This window comes from Malaya genurostris, chromosome 1, assembly GCF_030247185.1.
Source record: "Malaya genurostris strain Urasoe2022 chromosome 1, Malgen_1.1, whole genome shotgun sequence".
Taxonomy (NCBI): domain Eukaryota; kingdom Metazoa; phylum Arthropoda; class Insecta; order Diptera; family Culicidae; genus Malaya; species Malaya genurostris.
The window spans coordinates 63765804-63774013 of record NC_080570.1 but is presented as its reverse complement, the minus strand read 5'-3'; the positions used below and the strand labels follow the sequence as shown (position 1 = coordinate 63774013).

The 8210-nt window shown below is 34.2% G+C and overlaps 1 long non-coding RNA gene across 1 annotated transcript; it reads right to left on the bottom strand.

Moving 5' to 3' along the window:
- Positions 1–5619: 5619 nt before the first annotated feature.
- On the bottom strand, positions 5620–6841 carry LOC131437103 (uncharacterized). The gene is made up of 2 exons (XR_009230707.1): positions 5910–6841; positions 5620–5853 (listed from the first exon to the last, which is right to left on the bottom strand). It is a non-coding gene; the product is annotated as an uncharacterized LOC131437103 (long non-coding RNA).
- Positions 6842–8210: the final 1369 nt, after the last annotated feature.

Here is an 8210-nt window from a genome sequence, read left to right as displayed (position 1 = left end):
ACGAAAACAATTTATTGACAGGTAGATCGACCTCGTCATCATCTTCTTCTAATTTCACTTATGCTGGTATATTAGGTAGAAATCTATCTCCTATTTCTTCTAATGTAAATAATCAAAACACAGGACCGCCTTGCAGTTCTTCTTCTAACGAAAACAATTTATTAATAGGTAGACCGGCCAAATCATCTTCTTCTAATGGCAGTCTACCTACAAATATTCCTTCAATGCCATTCGCTTCTTTAAATGAAGTCGATTTAGGCGATATAACTGAAAATAAAATGATCTACCTACAAGATCAACTTTTTCAAATGATCATCCAAATGAATTCGACTTCATCACTTTTTGAAGCATTTCAAATCGGATGGAAATTTGCAAATAATATTATAATGAATTTAAAATTTAACAGTGATGTTAAATAATTATTTGAATATTTTAAATTGGAATGCTCGATCTTTGAAATCGAGTGAAGATGAATTTTATAATTTTCTCAAAGTTCACAAAATTCATATTGCCATTGTTACAGAAACTTTTCTTAAACCAAATGTAAAATTGAAAAGTAATCCACATTATGTGGTTCATCGATTTGACAGGTTTACTGGAATTGGTGGTGGAGTTGCCATTTTTGTCCAACGGCAAATTAAACATCGAATTTTACCTTCTTTCAATACTAAAGTTATTGAAAGCTTGGGAATCGAAGTTGAAACCATTCATGGAATTTATTTCATCGCTGGAGCATATTTGCCATTCCAATGCACCGGCGAACAATTAAATTTCTTTAAAGGCGATTTGCAAAAACTTACAAGATATCGATCGAAATTTTTCGTAATAGGGGACTTAAATGCTAAGCATGTCCAGTGGAATTGTAGGCAAAATAACAGTAATGGTAAAATACTTCATAATCAACTCTCAGCTGGTTACTTTACAGTTCTTCATCCCAGTAATCCTACTTGTTTCTCTTCCGTGAAAAACCCGTCTACAATTGATCTGGTTCTAACAGATCAAAGTCACATTTGTAGTGAACCGATTACTCATGCTGATTTTGACTCAGATCATCTTCCTGTAACATTCAGACTTTCCAACGAAGCTATAATTAATCCAATTAGTTCTATTTTCAACTATCATAGAGCAAATTGGTTGGATTACAGATCTCACATTGAAAATCATGTGGATCATGAAACTATTTTAGAAAATTCTGCGGATATCGACACAGCAATTGATAATTTGAATCATTATATTATCGAAGCTAGAAATCTTTCAGTTCCCAAAGCTCAAACTAAATTAAATTCTCCTATCATCGATGACAATCTTCAACTGCTCATTCGGTTGAAGAATGTTCGTCGACGACAATATCAACGTTCTCGTGATCCTGCTATGAAAAACATAGTTAAGGATTTACAAAAAGAAATTAAACATAGATTTACTCTTTTGCGAAATGAAAATTTCGCTAAAGAAGTTGAACAAATTAAACCATATTCTAAACCTTTCTGGAAACTTTCTAAGGTTCTTAAGAAACCTCAGAAACCTATTCCTGCTCTCAAGGAAGGAAATCAAATACTTCTTACAAATGGCGAAAAAGCTCAAAAACTTGCTCAGCAGTTCGAGAGTGTCCACAATTTTAATTTGAACGTTGTGAGTCCTATTGAAAATGAAGTCTCACTGAAATATGATCATATTTCAACTCAAGTGTTATCACACGATGACATTATTGAGACGAATTTTGATGAAATTAAATCAATTATTAGAAAACTTAAAAACATGAAGGCTCCTGGTAATGATGGAATTTTTAATATTCTTATTAAAAATCTTCCCGATGTTGCCTTGAGACTCCTGGTTAAAATTTTCAACAAGTGTTTTTCATTAGCTTACTTCCCAAAAAGATGGAAAAACGCTAAAGTAATTCCTATCCTAAAACCTGATAAAAACCCAGCAGAAACATCATGTTATCGCCCAATTAGCTTACTTTCTTCTATCAGTAAACTTTTTGAAAAAATTATCTTGTTAAGAATGATGACTCATATAAATGAGAATTCAATTTTTTTACCAGAGCAGTTTGGATTTCGTCATGAACATTCAACTACTCATCAACTTGTAAGAGTTACGAACATGATAAAAACAAATAAATCTTCTGGGTTATCCACTGGAGTTGCTCTTCTAGACATAGAAAAAGCATTCGACAGTGTTTGGCACAAAGGTTTAATAGCAAAAATGTCTGATTTCCAGTTTCCTATTTATTTGATCAAAATGATTCAAAATTATTTAACTGATCGTACTCTTCAGGTTAGCTATCAGAATTGTAAATCTGAATTGCTACCCGTACGAGCCGGTGTTCCGCAGGGTTCGAGTGTAGCTCCAATCTTGTATAATATTTTCACTTCTGATCTTCCAAATCTACCCGTTGGTTGTCAGAAATCGCTATTCTGTGACGACACAAGTCTGTTAGCCACAGGTAGAAATCTAAGAGTGATCTGCAGTCGCCTACAAAGAAGTTTAAATATTTTCAGTGATTATCTGTCAAAATGGAAAATTAAACCAAATGCAGCAAAAACGCAATTAATTATCTTTCCTCACAAGCCAAGAGCTTCTTTTCTTAAACCAAACAATAATCACATTCTCAAATTGAATGGCTTGGAATTGACATGGTCTGATCAAGCTAAATACTTAGGTTTAACGTATGACAAAAAACTCACTTTCAAGGATCACATTGAAGGAATCCAGGCAAAGTGTAATAAATATATTAAATGTTTATATCCTCTTATAAACAGAAATTCTAAGCTCTGTCTAAAAAACAAATTGTTAATTTATAAACAAATTTTCAGACCAGCCATGCTTTATGCGGTACCAATTTGGTCAAGCTGTTGTTCCACCAGGAAGAAAACGCTTCAAAGGATTCAGAATAAAATTCTGAAAATGATTCTGAAGCGTCCTCCCTGGTTTAGTACAAATGAGTTACACAGACTCACAAATATAGAACCATTAGATGTAATGTCACATAATATTATAAGCAAATTCCGACAAAAATCGATGCAATCTTCAATTGAATCGATTCGCTCTCTGTATTAGTTAGTAAGTTAGTATATAAGTTCCTTTTCCCCATTACACAATACAAGTAGGTTTAGAATTTTCCCTACACAAAAATCTCAGAATTGCGGAAGCAAATGATGTCTTCATGGTAATAACCAAATCATATATATATATATATATATATATATATATATATATATATATATATATATATATATATATATATATATATATATATATATATATATAACAGGGCTGAAAAGTCACCACTTGTGGCTGAACACCCAATTTAAATCTTAATAATTTAATTTTAACTCATATTCCAATAAATAGTTATTTAAAAAAAAAAAAAAAAAAAAAAAAAAAAAAAAAAAAATCTACCTTGTAGCTGATGTCTCTGTTCCTTTATCGTGAAGAACGACGTGAAGCTCTTCCAACGATTTCCAATTGGCAGTCTTCTGCTGTTTCCAATTGGCAGTCTTCTGTCGTTTACTGCTGTCTCAGTTGCTCTGCCGTCGTTGTGAACACCACTGCACTTGCTGTGCTGCCTGTACCTGACCCCAGGTACAGTGCTTTTGCTCTTGGTGGCGATCAAATGCGATGCTTGCAGTGTAGCACCTCGCGATATATGCCGTCTATTTGGTCCTACGCAGCGTACAAATTCTGGTACCTGGTAGATCAGCACTGGGTTGCTTTAGCACCTTTGTGCCTTTGCACCCCTTCGTCTTCGCACCTTTATGCGATGGCACCTCTGTGACTCGTCACTTCTATGCTCTCGCACCTCTGTGTTTCTACACCTCTGTGCGTATGAACGGGATGGCCTTCGTTGCTAGCTTTCCAGTCGGGAAACGCCCCGAATATTGCGTTTGCTATGGGCAGTTTAACTACCTGAAGCTTAGAATTGTCTCGGTAGCAGCCGTTAACTCACGAGCCAGTACAATCGAAACACAACCTCTTCGCTTGAATGGTTTTTACTGAATGAACTAGAGTATGGTTGATCCAAACAAATGTTGGTTGTTTAAAAAACAGTGGTTAAATCAAACCAGAGTTCAGTTGCATCGGTATTCTTTGACGATCATTACGATATGATTATATATCGTTTGAAAAAAGTTATGCTTCTGACAAAGGTGTTTCCTGCTAATCATTATTGTTTGAATATTGAACTATATTTTCGAAATTACCATTACAAGTAGACATTGAATTTCTAACATTTATTAGCAATTTCAGAAATAAATAGCAGATAAACTAGCAGGATAACTCGAAACAGTTTATGAAATTATTAACAAAATGTCTGAAAATAACAGCTTATTTTATAATTTATAGAAGTTAATCGTTTGGTTCAAATAATATTTCCGAGTAGATTTCATAATTAATGACGAGTTACCTAAGATGATATTTAAGTAATAAGAGAATATGTTTTAATAAATGCAAAACGTTGTGACTATGTTAGAATTAAATTAGGATAAGAATATTATGTAAAAGTGATGCTACGGCGAAGAAAAACTTATGTAAACTGCCTTATGAAATAAACGTATTTATGAAAAAAAAAAAAACTAGCAGGATGGACTTTCTCCGAATCGGATGAAACAATGTACACCTCTACAGTATGGCAATCTCTTCTTACTGATAAAGGAACCTTTTTGACTCAATATTAATTTTTAGAATGTCGAAATTTAAAACCGTAACTAACCACTTCAAACATAGTTTTCCGTCATCTACTCATCAATCCCGTTCCAAAAATACCCACATTGTAAAGGTTTTTAAGGAATATCGACAAACCGGAAGTCGCCATCTTCGATTTTCAAACCACTTCAAACATCGTTTTCCGTCAACTACTCATCAATTCCGCTCGAAAATACCCACATTGTAAGGGTTTTTAGAAATATTAATAAACCGGAAGTCGCCATCTTGGATTTCCAAACCACTTCAAACATCGTTTTCCGTCAACTACTCATCAATCCCGTTCCAAAAATACCCACATTGTAAAGGTTTTTAAGGAATATCGACAAACCGGAAGTCGCCATCTTCGATTTTCAAACCACTTCAAACATCGTTTTCCGTCAACTACTCATCAATTCCGGTTCGAAAATACCCACATTGTAAGGGTTTTTAGAAATATTAATAAACCGGAAGTCGCCATCTTGGATTTCCAAACCACTTCAAACATCGTTTTCCGTCAACTACTCATCAATCCCGTTCCGAAAATACCCATATTGTAAAGGTTTTTAAGGAATATCGACAAACCGGAAGTCGCCATCTTTGATTTCCGAACTACTTCAAACATCTTTTTCCGTAATCTACTCATCAATCCCGTTCCAAAAATACCCACATTGTAAGGGTTTTCAAGTAATATCGATAAACCGGAAGTCGCCATCTAGGATTTTGAACCGACCCCAAACATCATTTTCTTGCACCCACTTATCACATCCGTTCCGAAAATGGCCATGTGATTGGGGGTTTCCACATTCATTACACAAAACTTTTTTACGAAGTAAATTCCAAATATCGTAAACTTTTTTTACGAACTACCTCCATTTACGAACCCCCGTTTAGTTCGTATGTTAAATGGAGGTTTCGGTGTATTTGAAACACGAGTAAAACGCTGCTAGAGTTGTTAGTTTTATTTGTCATAATTTCCTAATTTAAATTTTAAAACTGACATATCTTCTCATCCGGGGTCACTTTTTCATATTGTTTCAGCTTACTGATTTCCTTCCCAATCAAGTGGGGTACACACCATATCTGCGCCTTCCCCTTCACAGGTGCAAAGTATTTCATTACCAGGTGGCCCACATAAATCCAAAAACTCAGATCTGGGAGCCAGATTTGCCGCTGCAATTTTTTTCTGTTATTCATTGTCCATTTGAGTGAATGCAATCAAGTTATACCTGTCATTGTTAACCATTGCGATGTAGCGATAGTCCCAATAAGAATCCATTTAAAAACCTGTTTTAGTCCTAGTCGAAACATTTCACAGTAAGGTACTTCTCTGCCGAACTGATTTATATTACAATATAACCGATGACAATTAATATGGCTATAGTTGCCCAACAACTAACGAGCAGGGCGAACAATGCTAGATTTTAAAGCTCTAGTCGTCACGGCTGTTTGGCATTGAAAGCTGCGTCTAAATTTCCGGGTCGAATTAATCGGAAACGGCATAATTAATCTACGACAGCACATTACTAGTATCGGAACAGTTTTGTGCAGTTTGGCTGGGAAGTTACTTCTATTCCTAGGTGGCACATGATCTTCAATGTTTTTTGGTGTCTAGCAACATTTTATGACTAATGATGAACACTTTGTTTTAATAATTGTATATATCTCACTTTCCGTGACACTTATCTGATTGGCATGTTACTAGTTTCTTGAAAAATATACTTACTGTGAGAATTTGATTTTTCACTTTCTTGAATAATAATGTATGTCGAAAGAGAATGGATTTCGATGTGGATTGATTTAAGAAACTGTTTAAAACCATTGTTTTATCAACACACGAAATTCTTTATTCTCCATTGTTCCTTGTTTTCCGAAAGTAGTGTCACTGAAGCACAATAACTAACACACTAATGTAAGTTTTGACAGATGACATCTGAAAGATGTCTCTACATATTGAATGAGGAACGAGAATTGAATAAAATAAAAAAAAACCCTTCTTAATCCACCTAGTGGTGTGATAATGCCTTTCTCTTCTTTCATAACAGTCTCATGAAAATATGTTTCATACTTATATTAAATAAATTTGGATACTAATTTTGACACCAATTGATTCAGATTGATTCAAGTAGTTCACAAAAGCATGCTTCAGTGCTTATGTCACACAGTCAGCATCATATTTCCAAACTAGTGCTTGACATTTGCGTTGCCTATTTGTATGAGAACAGTGATGCTAATATAAAAAACGTGTTTAATCCACCTAGCAGTGAGATGATACCTTTTTTTTATCAATCCGCATGTGTTTTTTGCATGAATATTCATCGGTGTTTAAGTTTTCATGACATTATTTTAATGACCGTCGTTTTAAGCGGCAATTTGAGATTTTAATCACTCATTACTCTGTAATGTCGAAACTGCAAATCGGATCGAATTTTAATCTAGAAGTGTGATAATCGATTAAACATGCCATGATATGTAAGTTCCACTTTAGAGTTTACGGTAATTTAAGGTACTTCCAGGGCCGGTATTCAGGAACCAGCATAACCCAAACCGATTCGTATGGCCATATGACGAATAAATTACAACAGTTTTGAGTCCAACTTTGAAGCTTTTCGGGATTGTCATCTTCTATATCGGTTTGAATTTTAAAAATTCATCATCATGTAATTCGAGAACCGGAAGTCATAATTGGATAAAATTAATTTATTTTGTATATAAGTTTGTTTCAATTTGAATTTTTGTTTCTAAAATTTGTTAAGCTTTTTTTGAGAAAACGATTGAGCTTTGAGAAACGATTTTATACTGGAACCGGAATCCTAAAATCGGTATGGCCGAAGTCCGATAAATTCACCTGAGTAGCTGTATAGTTTACATTTGTTTCAAAATATTTGAAAATCAGTGAAGACATCTTTGAGAAATCATAGCACGAATTAAATTTTTAGGTGCTCTCTGAATCGACAATTGAATACCACTAAAACTGAAAAAAGTTAATTTTTTTATCGACTATCCAAATCTGCTAACTCGATAAACCTGATTAATTTATGTGGAATAGACATTTTTATACTAATCACCCTGTATCTCCGAAACCGGAAGTTGGATCTGACTGAAGAGCAAGATGTTTTATAGAATCTTGAAACTTTTCATTTGAATCTTAGATCGGTTCAGCCATCTACGAGAAGAATGAGTTACACAATTTTGATTTCGTTTCACATATCATCCTGTAGTTCCGAAACCAGAGGTCGGAACCAAACATAATTCAGGAACTTTGTTTGGGAGCATACGACTTTTCGTATGAATCTGAATTTTTAGAAGAGAAATTTTCCGAGAAAATTGAGTGAAATTATTTGTCACACACGCATTTGCTGATCTCGACGAACTGATTCGAATGGTATATGGATGTTATGTTCTTCCAGCATTTATTGCTGTTAGTAGTTTAAAACAATATAATTAAAAAAAATTCTGCCATCATCTGGTTTATATATGTCATATTCGAACGATTATGTTGCCAAAAATGAGCCATGCTAAAATCGGTC